The 13,486-nt window shown below is 38.7% G+C and overlaps 1 protein-coding gene and 2 long non-coding RNA genes across 5 annotated transcripts in view; 2 read left to right on the top strand and 1 right to left on the bottom strand.

Annotated features, from left to right (window-relative positions):
* Nucleotides 1–13,486, bottom strand: part of AstC-R1 (Allatostatin C receptor 1) — a 179,031-nt gene that overhangs the window by 34,562 nt on the left and 130,983 nt on the right. The window lies entirely within an intron of this gene.
* On the top strand, nt 2,141–2,741 carry LOC135433217 (uncharacterized). Its single transcript, XR_010437037.1, has 2 exons — nt 2,141–2,534; nt 2,594–2,741. It is a non-coding gene; the product is annotated as an uncharacterized LOC135433217 (long non-coding RNA).
* Nucleotides 3,605–4,193, top strand: LOC135433218 (uncharacterized). The gene is made up of 2 exons (XR_010437038.1): nt 3,605–3,865; nt 3,946–4,193. It is a non-coding gene; the product is annotated as an uncharacterized LOC135433218 (long non-coding RNA).

The following is a 13,486-nucleotide window of genomic DNA, read 5'->3' as shown; positions in this document are numbered from 1 at the left end:
CCCTGGCCACGCCCATTGCGTCAGGTGTGCAGAGCATTGGAAATTTTAATTGCTTTGCTTTGCTTAGATCTTAGCCACTCCCTTAAGGAGCAGTCAGCCAACTTAGTAGTCGGTAACGTTATCAGAATTCATTAAAATCGTTGCGCAAAGGTGGCTGCAACATCCAAGCACACACCCATCCATTTCAACCACAGCCAGCCACTTTGTGAATATCTATTTTGCATATGCTCAGCTGAGATTTCGACTGTTTGGAGTGTTAGCAAAGCCCAACACAGCCAAAGACATGTTTGACAGGCTGTCGTCTCTGTCCCTGTTTGAAAAGGGTTGAAAGGCACTAATCAGGTGTTCTGGTCCCAGGTCTATTGAGGTTTGTGCGATGCGACAATCAAATTGACAGCTTGTAGACATAAGCCAAGGGACTCGACTCTGAGCTAATGATTAATCTCTTTGTAGACAATATATACGAATCATGTATTTTTATACTTGGATTTAATTAATACCTAATTAAACCCAAGTAGCCCAAGATGCACCAATGCGTTCTTAAATAGTCTTCGCCAATCCAGTTACTGTGAAAGGACTTTCCACTCGGCCATTACACAGATGTTGTGCCACAATTAGACATACTTGCACTATGCTTATCCACACCTTTGCATTATCTACCTGGCGCAAATTTCATCCAGCTGCCAGGCTGTCAGCTGTCTAATGCCCAACTTCCCCCCCCAGCTGGACACGTGTACAAGCTGTAGAGGAGCAGAATGTGGCGCTCGTGCGTCTGTGCTATAATTACGCATTGCTTTGGGAGGACCCCGGTAAAAGTTTATATAAGTGAGTAGGAGTACCAGCTAGAACGATGTGGCGACTGTCTGTACGTGGGTAGGGTGGTCAGCGGGCGGGTTTGCGTATGCCCTGCTTTCGTCTCATAATCAAAATATCACCCGTGACGTTATTTACATTGTTTTACATAAGCCGAGAAGACGACGTCGACGACAGCGTGCATGAGGGGAGCCGAGCAAAAATAACAGACAATGAGATTTTACAATGAATGTCACTCAGATGAGTGTATAATTAATTTCATTGGAACATGGCTAAAACATGGTGTTCTAAATGCGACCAGAGGCAGAGGGCATAAGGAATACTTTGGCTTGTCCTGCCAGTTGGCATGACATGCAGCAAGCGTGACAAATTGTTGCGACAGCCAACATTGCAAGTGTCACTATCAGCAATTGCTCAACATGAAAATAATATAAAATATATGAAATGTGACCGCATACGTGGAGCGGCTCACTTGTTAAATAAATCAATGCGAAACAATAACAGCCCGAAAAAAATGAACTTTTAATTGTGCGCGTACAATTTGTATTCTTTTATTCGTGTATGAAAAATTGTCATCTTTATGACAGGCCAACAAGCGCGACCGTAGCATCAAGCCGAATCGACTCCAATCCAAGCCTTACACATGATTTTATTTTATATTATTCATGTGTGCTTTTTTCGATTCTGATAAAATGGAATCCATAATTTTAAGCCCCGTATCATAGCGTACAAAGCGAATGCCATTTAAAAAGTCAACAGCTCAGAATTTGCGTTTCGCCGGTTCGCTCGATGAATTATTTAACAAGTTGAAAATATTTATCTTTCTTTCATGTTTAAGTGCTGGTTGCTGTTTGTGGATTGTCCGACGATAAAATTTTAAATGGCATATGCATAAAAGCATAAGAGACAATTGAATATCAAATATGAAACATTTTTTATACAATATTTACTTGGGGTATCATTTTCAAGCAACATCCTTTAAATAATACATCAGCTTCTAATATTCTTGTCGCTTTGACGCCTTTCTGTCGCTGCATTGCAAATGGAATAATAACAGATAAAACGTTTTAAGTTAAGGGTTCCTTACTAGGATATATCCTGTACTCAGCTATGTATAAATTATTTTTTATTTCTTGGATATTTGTAACTATATACATGTAATACCTGTGCTTTCTGTTAACTCCATGCATTGGAAAATTCTCGTGAAACTTATGTTCAAATAAAATAGGGTCTAAAATATCATTCGATGAAGAGTATGATCCCATAACCGAGGACATAGCTCTGACAATTTTTCTTAAAAATTGATTTGTCTGACAAATTTGTTTTTTTCAATTTCAATACTTTCCAAATATATCAAATTAAAATCACGGTTGACATTATGACATAACTTCGTTCGGGCTTTTTTCACTTAATCAAATTTTAGAGGGTATAAAAAACTTAACAGGACTCGAGATCCATTACTGGCCGTGGCTTGACGTTGCTTTCGTCTTAGCTGCAAATGCAATAAAATAGAAAGGTACATGAAATAACTCAAAGTATCAGAAATGCAGTTACACAAAAACACAAGGCATTACTCGGTCACTCCTCAGACCCCATCAGACAGTCAGGCCCCCGGCTGTTTCTCGGTGCCTGTGCATAGCGAATGAACGGAATGGCTTGTAATGCCAGGCAGGGGAATGGTAGAGATGCCGTTGAGGTAGCTCTGTGTTAAGCCTATCCAGGTAAACTAATCGAGTTTCTGTGGCTGACTTCCAACTAAATTAATTTATAATAAGCACAGCTTGATTAAAGTGCATTATGTCAGATGAAAGAGGCACCCCAAGTGCGGCATAAGCCAAGGGATTTCTGCTTAAGTTTATATGACAAAAGCATGAATATATAAAATAAAGGGCAAGAATGCGCAAGCTATTCTTATTAGAAAATGGCAACATTGTACAACGTTCTTATTGCATAAATTTTCATTAATTTAGTCTTCATTTTTTTTAGTTGAAAGTTTACTTTAACGGAAAAATGTGTACTGAAATGTACTTCTTTGTATAATGGGATATTTCAAACCCAAGAAATACCTTCCTGCTTAAAATATTTCCCTTAGTAATAACTGTTAGTGCTGTCTCGCTCTAGTCTACTTTCTTACTGAATCCGTTATACATTTTTTACTCCTACTCGTAAAATCCTGTCTATGTAACTTAAATTCATGAAAATCGCATAGAACGGCGATATTTTGTGAATCGCTCCTTTTCAACCTCACTCGCGTTTTCTCACTGTCTTACTCAATTTCACTTTCTCTTGCTCTCTCCCGGCATTTTAAAGTACTGGTGTAATACTTGTCAATTTATTGTAATTATAATGGGTGAGAGCACTCTTTCTTAAATTATATTACAACCGTTACGGTCCCTGCTTTAAAATTTGCCAAATGCTAAATAGGCTATATCAGTTGACCCACAATACACTCCAGGGACACACATCTCATTTGAAATAATTTTACATTCAAGGTAAGAGCCGCTTTGGGCTCTTTGACCCGCATCCAGCTTTGGGTCTGTCGGTTAGGCGTCGACCGCGTCATTGTCACTCAATTTGCTGGCCTGACATTTGAACTGTGAACTCGATACAGACATTTGCCACAAGAGTAACTGCTGTAGCCATAGATTTGACTGGGTCAGCAACAACAGCAACGACAACGGGCACAACAAGTGACCTTAAGGCGTTGGTGTGGTGCATAATTTGTAAATGTCTCAACATGAAATCAAGACAAAAACTGTTTTATACAAGCACTGCGAATAAAAAACATAAGAACTGAAACAGCTGACTGACTGGCAGCCATGCCAGACAATCTGGGACCAAAACGAAAAGAACAACAACAACAGCTAGGCGAACTGAGCAGAAGCAAACCAGAACAATTCTCTGGCCGGTTGCCTTACCAATGCTCAAGCCCAAAACACAATTGGGCCAAGTCCGGGGAAGCTGTTGACAATTTGAATGGCGCTGCCGGCAGAAGACCAAGAAGAAAAACAGGGCGAGTTCTCAAATCAAAGTTGCCGAGAGAACAAAACATGTAAAATATTTAACACAAAATGTTTTTTTCTGCTTTTTTCATTATATTCTTATATGTTACTACATACAAAAATTGCACAGGGCCAAGAAAAATGAGTTGTGTTGAGCGCCTGCTGAAAAATAATGAACGTCATGCGGCGTTGACGCCGGCGGCGACTGAGACAGCAGCAGAGACGTCGACGGCAACTGCGACGCTCTGATAAATTTGCCAAAAAATTTATAGGGGCAACAGTTGTTGGTGCCATAATAGCCTCAGGCTATAAATTTGACGACTCATGTGGATACGGATAAATATATATAAAAAATATATAAATAAATATATAACAGTATATGCATATATAGGAGTTGTCTGTGTGGGCGTGTCTACATGCCGGTCAGACGGTCAGCACTGAGAGAGTGAAAGAGTGTCAAGAAACTGGAATTAGCTCTGATTGAAGAGTTGCATTCAAAAATAAGATTTAGGATTCCGGGCAAGGCTTTCAAAGCACGCAAATTCCTTCAAACTGTGCCCCAAAGCTTTGCAGCAAGTCCCGAAATCAGCTAATTGCATGCATTTATTAGATGGCTAGAAACAAACAAACAAACAGTTTGCCTACTGCCAGTATCAACAGCTGGCACGAGAGGACCTGCTTGTTGGCCTCAATTGCCTGGCACTTATTGCCACCCATTAATTTGCAGTGTAAATTGTGTGTGCAGCTCGTGTGTTGCATACTTATTAGGGGCAGCATGCAGGCTGCCGCCTATGGGCGTGATGAAGCCATCATCAAAACAGCATTAACAACGCCAGCGAATTGGGTTAATTGCCATTGTGTATGACACTTGGCCATTCGCCATCTATCATACATGTGCGTGTGTGAGAGTGTGTGTTGAACAGTTTCATATATCGCCATAACATATCACACATCATCAGACGCAACAATTTGCATAAACTTTGTCTGCGCTGTAAAAACAAATGCCTTGGCATAATGGTTAATTTATTAGAGCTCCGAGTCTTTTGTCTTGGACGGGTTAACTATCTGTCGAGTTATGGCATTTTTATGCTGGTAAAGTCAACGCCAGTCTGCAGGCAATTACTCCAACTTTGAATTTTATTGCGGCTTTAAGATTTCGTCTCGTCTGCTCTCGTCCCGTTGTTAATAATGCTTTCTTTTACCCTACTTTTCCTGTAATATACTCTATATGTTGTCCACACTCATTCATTTCATTGATTGGGTTCTTTTATATATGTGTAATCTACACTCATATTTTATTGAATAATTCGTTTTATATATTTAAATAGAAAAATAACAGAAAACTTTATTAAAAATTGTATAATAATATTGAAAATAAGTAACAAATGTGTGATCTATATATATATCTATGATATTTTAGACCAATTAAAAGCAAAGAAACAAGAAAGTCAGAGCGTAAAACAGCATCATTTTTGAAAGGAAGACCATAGCATACAGCTTTAATAGGGTATTAAATCGTCGGCACTATAAAGTTAGCTGTGCTTTCTTGAGTTTACACTTGTTGTTGCACTTGATTTGATTTATGGCCATAGTTAGCATGTCTGTAGACACAACTCCTATTTCGGCTTTTGCCGCACCCCTTCTAGGCCGTTTCGAGAACTGTTTCGAGTCGCCTCGTCTGAGATCTGGCCGAGGTCGCACTGCCAATATGTTTGTCTCAACAAAAACTGACAAGTTGATGACTCGAGCGCAGTGACGCGTTGGACAAGCGGCAAAATGTGATATACCCAATGGGCCAGATGGAAGCCGGACTAATCAAAATGCTGTGAAATGGAAGTTTTATGGTCTCAGTGCAAGCGCTTTATAAGGTGAGCTTATGAGCGGTAGACATATAGGATGAACGTTATGACAGCTAGTTTATTGGACATTAAAAGAAATGACATGGTTGGCATGGGTCCTTAAATGATATTTTAGCCAAGAGCCAAAAAGAAGACTAAAAAAGTAATATGAATGACAGTATTAGAAAATTGTTATTTGTATGCATATATGCACAATATTTATAATTCATTTCTTCCATCTATTGCTTGCACTGCTTAAAGTTTTTGTTTGCAATTTAAAAAACAAAAACTTTGCAATATTCGACTCTCAGCTGCTGGACAATTGTTGTGTGGTATTTGTATGTGTGTAAACATCCTTTGCTTGATTTGTTTTCATACGTATTGCGACTTGTATGAAAATCATGACAAAATCTCGTTATGCATGCCACAGCCAGACAGGCTGACAGGATGGCAGGCAGAAAAATAGACAAACGGACGAATGGTCTCTGAGAGTGGACGTTGCCATTGTTCGTTCATGGTGTAACATAATACAATATAATATCATAGACTTATAGTCGCTCCTATTTGCATAGAATGCCATCCTCAGCCCAGATGGAATTGTTTTTTTTTTCTTGTGCAAAACCAGCCTGCAGCTGGGAATTAAGTTGGAAGCTGTTGTTGTCTGTACTTTGCTGGTTTCATTGTTGGTACGCGTTGTGATAAAAAAGAAGAATACAACATTTTATGAAATGGTTTTTTCAGTAGAAAAACTTTTTACATGTTTTAATTTTGGCTCTGAGTCGAAGTAAGGACTCATTGCACTTGGCCTTAGCAGATTAATCCCCAATCCAGATGAAATAAAAAAACTACATTTAATTAGTTACCATAATGAATGTTCGTGCCAATCTTGTTTTAAATTAAACAAATTTTAATGCAGAATTCCTTTTTGAACAGCATGCGAATTTGAGAAATTTAAAGAATCTAATTATTTACCAAAACTCTCGACTAACACAAAACTTTACTTATAAAAAACACACACAGATACACACATTCAAAGAGACAACTTTCATGCGGTATATTAGAACAGTAGTTGAGGGCTGCCTGCGAATACAAAATTAACAACATGTACGTACCGAAAGTGACTGCCATTAGTTAAATTTATGGTCGTTGCTAAGCAAATACAAACATTCATTGTCTGTACCCCCGTTCTCATTAAATATGCTCGCTCCAGTCTCAGGCGGACCCTTCTCCAAAAAATAAAAACCTCACACCCGTGGGTTGTGCTGTGCTCTGTAACTTTTTTGTAGCTCTTCTGCTTCCTTGAATATTGCTTTAAATTTGTTCCGACTATTGCAAAAATGTTAAACCAAATACTAAACGGAAATGTTTACTGAGGCTGGCTTTTGCAGTTTGCTTGCTGACCCCATGGTTCCGTCCGTTTGGCATATTATTTTGCGTTTAGGCTGAAGCTAACAGGCCCTCCTCCCCCCCCTTATGCACAACCACCTCACCCAGCATCCAACTGTAGTATGTTATTTGTGTGGGTTGTTACAAAAAAGACATAGAAAATTAAGATGTGTGCCAATGCTAGGGGTTGACCAACGGAATTGGTGAAGAAGGTTCGACTTGGCTAACAAATTGATTTAAACTAAGTTGATTTTTATTGATTGTACTCAATGAGCTCATCTCACTCAAGAAGCAGGGCAGTCAAACAGACCAGCAAATGGCAGTGAGTCCTGTGCGTAGGAATCGTTTTAGTTACTCGCAAAGGTAAACAGCATCGACGCATCGCGTAGCAATATTCAAATTAAAGTTGCCTTTTAGCCTGAAGTGTTAACCAAAGTGCTGGCAATGACGCGTCTCCTGTAAATGCCTTGCCTGTGCCATACACAAAGGCAGTTTTTTAAGGAACACCCCAACTCTCACACATGTCCAAAACAGGTCTCCTTAATAGCCTTACTGAGAGTCTATTAGCTATGTAGACACGCTGCAAAATATAAATTATTTATGTATGTATATATTTACTATTGCATCTCTTTCTGAAATTAAGAGCTTTAGTTATTTAAGACAATGCTATGCTCTTTCAAAAAATAAATATCGAAACATTACAAGTATGATATATCAGCATTTTACAGGGTATTTCGTTTGCGTCTAAAAGCCATTGGTTTTTGCTATCTTTCTGTTTTTTGCCGCTACGGAAAAGCGAAATCAACAAAATCATAATAAAAAGGCCATAACGGCGCTGTCAAATGGAAAACATCCTGAGCAAAAAGGGAATAGGGAGGGGCAGAGACAGGGAAAGAGAGAGAGAGAGAATTGAACTCAACTATGCACTGTCACAATGTTGCGGGGCCTTAATAAAAGACAAGTTGAAGACATGGCCAAGAAAAAAAAAGAAAAATTGAAATGCAAAAAGCGAAGAAAACAAACGTTTAGATAACCACAACAGCAGCGCGTCATGGACGCCGACAGGGATGACAATCATGGCGCACGAACCGGAAATAGACAAGGGAAAAACATCAGACCACCCCGGCCCCATTCTGCCCAGTATATAATGGCGGCTTAAATGTGGCATGTGCCATGTGGCATGTGTGCAGCTGTAGTTTAGCCTGGCCTCAAGTTCATTGCAAATAAAAATAAATATATCTGTTATTATTCCCTCTTTCAATTTATGCTGGGGCCAATGACGAAAATGCGCATTGTAATTTTGGTTATGGCTGCGGCGAAAATCCTGGAGTCAGCTCCATTTCCCATTCAAGACGTTTCGATTTGGGAGTAAACTTCAAATAAATTGTTATGGGCCGCTCAGGGCTATTAAAATGACAGCCAAATGACATTTGGAGTAATATAAGGAAGCATACTTTGACAGCGATTTAAAGGAATTATTGTATTTATGATATTCGATTTTAACTTAGTTACTAAATTAAATAGTGTACGCCTAATAATCATGGGTATAGAATTCACAACTTTTGTAGCGTTTATAAATTGGCCAGCTGCAGTCGTAGAATTTAACAACTTTCGAAAGTTGGCACATAAAAATAAATTTCGTTTTGTGTCTACGTCAATTGGCTCAACTGGTAGCAGTAAAGTACACTATTGAAAGTAAAGTACACTATTGAAGCTTAGCTTCATTTGCATTCGATAAATTCAGCAGACTTTATTTATTTTGTTCATGTTTTTCTTCAATTTTCAATGGCAAAACAATTGAATTGGTAATTGCTGAAACTTAACAAAATATGTTTGCACAATGATTTAAATAATGCAGGCATGCAATATGTGAATACAGTAAATATTCGCAGCAATTTTATAAAGCATCTTTAGAAATTGTTATTTTTCTTTATCCAATATTTACATACACGTCGTAAAATCACGTCGATTTGCGTTGTTGTAAACTCAAACAAGTCAATCACTCAGTCAAGAAATGGTACATAAACTCAAAAGTACGCCACATACTAGAAATGAATATTGAAAGCAGAGTTTCTAACTACTCAAGGCACACACAGACACACACACACACACACACACACAATGGCACACTCACTCAAACACACAATCTGCAATGCAATAAAATATCATAAAAATCCACAAACAATAAACCTGATCGACAACAACAATCAGAATAAGAGCAATCGCATATGTTCGACGCTGTTTACGCTGGTCATTATCGAGACTATGCACGGCTTAAATATACCCTGTAAATGTTAATATAGAACATACAATTTCGCTTGGCGTAGATTCTTAAATTAAAATACACACAAACTAGATGTTAGTTTATATTATTTACGAGCAGTCTTGCGTCTGGCACAAAACCTCCCGTTTTAGCTAAAATGTAGGGTACAAAAACGTGTACGCATATTTGGTTTATGGCTCTGACGAGACGATTGGGTCTTGGCCAAGGGCACGGGGTAATGCTAAAAATATAGTCGTACTTACATCCAAAAAGTATGAGTGGGGCCTGGGCTGGTAAATTAAGCATTTTATTAGCGCCACTCGGCTGAATTGAAATGTACACAGATGTATGTGCGCGTGTACATATATACTATATAAATATAAATATATGTATATATATATATATAGTATGTATATATGTATGTACTCATATTGAGATGTATGAAAGCACCCTAATGTGGCCAGCATGTGTGAAATATCAGCGACCAATTTATGGCGCTTGTGCGGCGCTGGCTTTTGTTTATAAATTGCTGCCAACACACACTTCACCCTCCTCCCCCTGACCTAACACACACACACTTCTACTAACCCAACACTCCGCTCGGCAGCGTCACCAAATTAAATTTAATGAGCAAACGCCACACAGCTGCCGCTTGGCCAAAAAGAAAAGGTTCACTCAGCAATGCGTCTAAATCAAATTAACATGCAGTGCGAATTGTCAGTGGTGGGCGGGATGCGAGAGGAGGGCGGGCTTGATAGGGAGCATTGGCTCCGTTTTATGCGCTCTGACGTGTCTCGCACATAATTCGCATAAATTGCTGTAATTGTGCCAAGCTGTGACGACGCCACGCCTACATGCAACACACTAATATATGAGCACGAGACGACAAAAGTCAAAAGCTGTAAGAAAAGGCAGAAAAATATGTTGCGCTCGGATATTTTATAGCGCCAGATTTTACAGGCAGGCAATAGAACCTTTTAAATATGTATTTTTTTTATTTAAAATGCCTCTGGTCTTTGGGTTTATTGAGCAGAAGCTGGTAGTTGGGATATAAACTGAACAGAGAATCATTTTATAAACATAAAAATAAATTATATAATAAATTATGGATATACGTAGAAGCCAGTTTTACAGCACCCTAGGAGAACCCTACACAACATTAAAATTTATATATATTTTTTAATATAGCCAACGAATTTGAATTTTTATTAAGGCAATTGAAAAACTGCGAATTTGTATAGAATCTCAAGCTTGATTGTCAATATCATGTATTATTTACTTTATCAACATTCCTAATTAACAGCCATTGGGAAATAAGTAGTAGGAAAACATTTTTGAGCGCGGTTTTCATTTAATTGCTTTCCTAATAAGCATTTAATCATAAACGGCAATCCTTCAACTGGCGCAGACCGACTGCTGGCCAAAAAAACAAAGAGATGGCCCCGGCTATTAGCCGAGAACATTTGTTGCCACCGCATGCCAAATTGGAAACAAAACTATAAATAATGCGTACAAAATATGGCGAGCCATAAGTAAATGCATAAATAGGCCACACCCAGTCAGGGTTGCCACACTCCATCAGCTGTTGAGCAAAACTCACAATCATAAATCAAAGCAAATAGCAACGATTAATTTCTAGCCCGTTCCGACAAAACAAACATAACCAGCAGCCGCCGGCACACGTATCTCAGCTGCCACGCCCTGCACTGTAGTTGGAGAGGAGCATGCGGGAGGGTCGTAAAGTTTCATTGTAGGCTGCCTCACAAATTAGGCGAATTAAAATGCTGCTAAAAGGTTGATGGCCAGGAGGCATTGGGAGGTAAATTATGCAACCCTCTGCACCGAAAGGCAGATGAAGAAAATAAACATATATATCAAATACGCCTGGCTGGAATGGGTGTCTATTAGATCTGTCGTTCCTAGAAAAGCCAGAAAGTCAAATGTAAGCAACGGCATAAACAGGTGTTGGCTGTGACGCATGACGCGCCTTGAGGCAGTAAATTTAGCCCAAAAATAGGCAGCAGCATTTCACCTCGCCCTCTCGACAATAATGATGAATGAGACGAGTTCGTTGTCAAGCAAATTTCTAGGGTGTTCATGAGCAGAGTAGGCAGCTTCAGGCATTTCAGCCAGAATTTAAGAGTGGGCGAACATCAATTCATAGCTGATATATATATCACCATAAGATACCCTGTACTCAGTTATAGAAAGCGGATCTAAGAATGTCACATCTGCATGCGAACACTTGATACAAACAGTTATAAAAGTATACATACGAGCTCTAGGCTGTAAATTGCCCTACTATCAAGTATGGCAAAATGGTGACAATATAGTCAATTCTGCTATTGAATGAGTTTTTAGAATATCTCGGATCAAAATGAGAAAGTGGGTGACGGCTAGAACATGACTGTTATTGAAATTAATCTTGAACGTAATATAGTATAATCGTGTGCGGTTAAAAAATACTGGAAACATATTAGGAGTTTATTCATGGATTAGTTGTCTTTAAAGATTGACAGAATTTAACTTCTGGCCTTTAGCTATTTTTTCTTTATTGAATACGAAAATTAGGTTGACTTTTATAGACGCAACTTACATGCTGGGTGGGTACCAAAAGCGGCAATAATTATGTCGTCGCACTTAGCTATATGAAGTGGTGTGCTTGATTAATGAAATAGCTCGTATGACATCCAGTCCTAAACTAATTAGAATTACACAGCTCACATCTATTTTATGACATCGTTTTCGACTTTCACTTCGTCTATTGAGTTTTTGAACCGTCTGTATGTATGAATGTATAGTTATTACGATTCCAAAGGCTGTCGAAACTGTCACATTCGAAGCTTTGCCGAGCTCACATTGCGTTGTGGCTGTCAGTGTCCATTATGTCGTACTGCCTCAAAGTTCTGCTGAGACTACTAAGCATATTGACCAAAGTTTTCGCGATCAGTGAATTTTCTCATGATCGCGAACTGAACAAAATGGTTGGCTCCCGTTTTTGGCATAGCTATATGAAGATATTACACCGAATCTTCATCTGGCCAATTAGTTTGTTCATTTTTGGGTATTTAATCACAGAACGCGTCACAAACGAATTAAGTTTTCAACGCATTGTCATACGATTGACTATGTCCATAATTGCCGTACGATATGCTAGCATAGCCTTTAAGGGCTGGCTCATTATCCATTATCGTCGGCAGCTATGCCAGCTGCTAAATCGGTTTTTGCGGATTGAGAGAATGCATCGGCTGCTCTTTGGAAGAGGAGTGTACGTACCATGGTATTGCCTAACACTTCATCTAATACGCGAAATCTACCTAGTCAGATATTTTACGCCCAGCGGTCCTTGGTTTCGTGGTGCCATGTTTCTTACGTCTGTTAGAGTACTTATTCTGTTCTATCTGTTCGATGTGAGCATGTTGATTCACCTAAACTTTATTAAATCTACTCGAGCAGAACTCTCATGTCCGGAAACTACAGCGATCACTTTGCATAGTATATTTTGAGCAATTACTGCACTTGAACCACAATTTGCAACAATTCTGTTGGGTCTCCATCACTGCTAGGCTGATCGTGGAGATTATGTACATCATGATCTTCTGCATAGCAGCTTTCTGGACTTACACCTTAACTGGAGATAATATTTATGCATTTAAAATTGCCATCGGTAGTATACTTTTGTCGAATATGCTGCATGTCGTAAATATGGCAAGATGCATCGGTGGAATGGAGTGCAAGATATTAGATAAGTTCCATCTCCATGAGCTACTGCGCTCGCTGAAAAGTCCAAAACGTAGACGAAACAGGCGACTTGAAAAGGTGATTTGTCGTACATTAACATTTTTGAAAATACTTTTAAAAGATTGCTATCTGTATTTTTAAAGTTGGAACAGATCCATTTAAAGCGTTGCACCCTGAAGGAACGTTCGGGCTCAATTTTTAACTACATCTATGTACGGCGTTCACTCAATCTGAAGATCTTGGATTTTATTTTCTCTAATGTAGTTCTGTTGATTAGTTTTAGTTTAAAATATGAACGACCAACTAGTTATTTCTCCAAGCACCATTAAACCATATGATAATCTTAAATATTTAATAACAATTTTTCGTACTGCTATTATAAATTAACAAATTGCAGACCTCTTAAAAATTGCTAGAGGTTAGGCTAAAGAGTAAAGTAACCC

Source organism: Drosophila montana, unplaced genomic scaffold, assembly GCF_035044405.1.
Source record: "Drosophila montana isolate Dmon_TW-CO22-7 unplaced genomic scaffold, ASM3504440v1 contig_3217_1, whole genome shotgun sequence".
In the NCBI taxonomy this organism is placed as follows: domain Eukaryota; kingdom Metazoa; phylum Arthropoda; class Insecta; order Diptera; family Drosophilidae; genus Drosophila; species Drosophila montana.
Note: the sequence above shows the minus strand (reverse complement) of the source record. Positions and strands in the feature narration are given on the sequence as shown.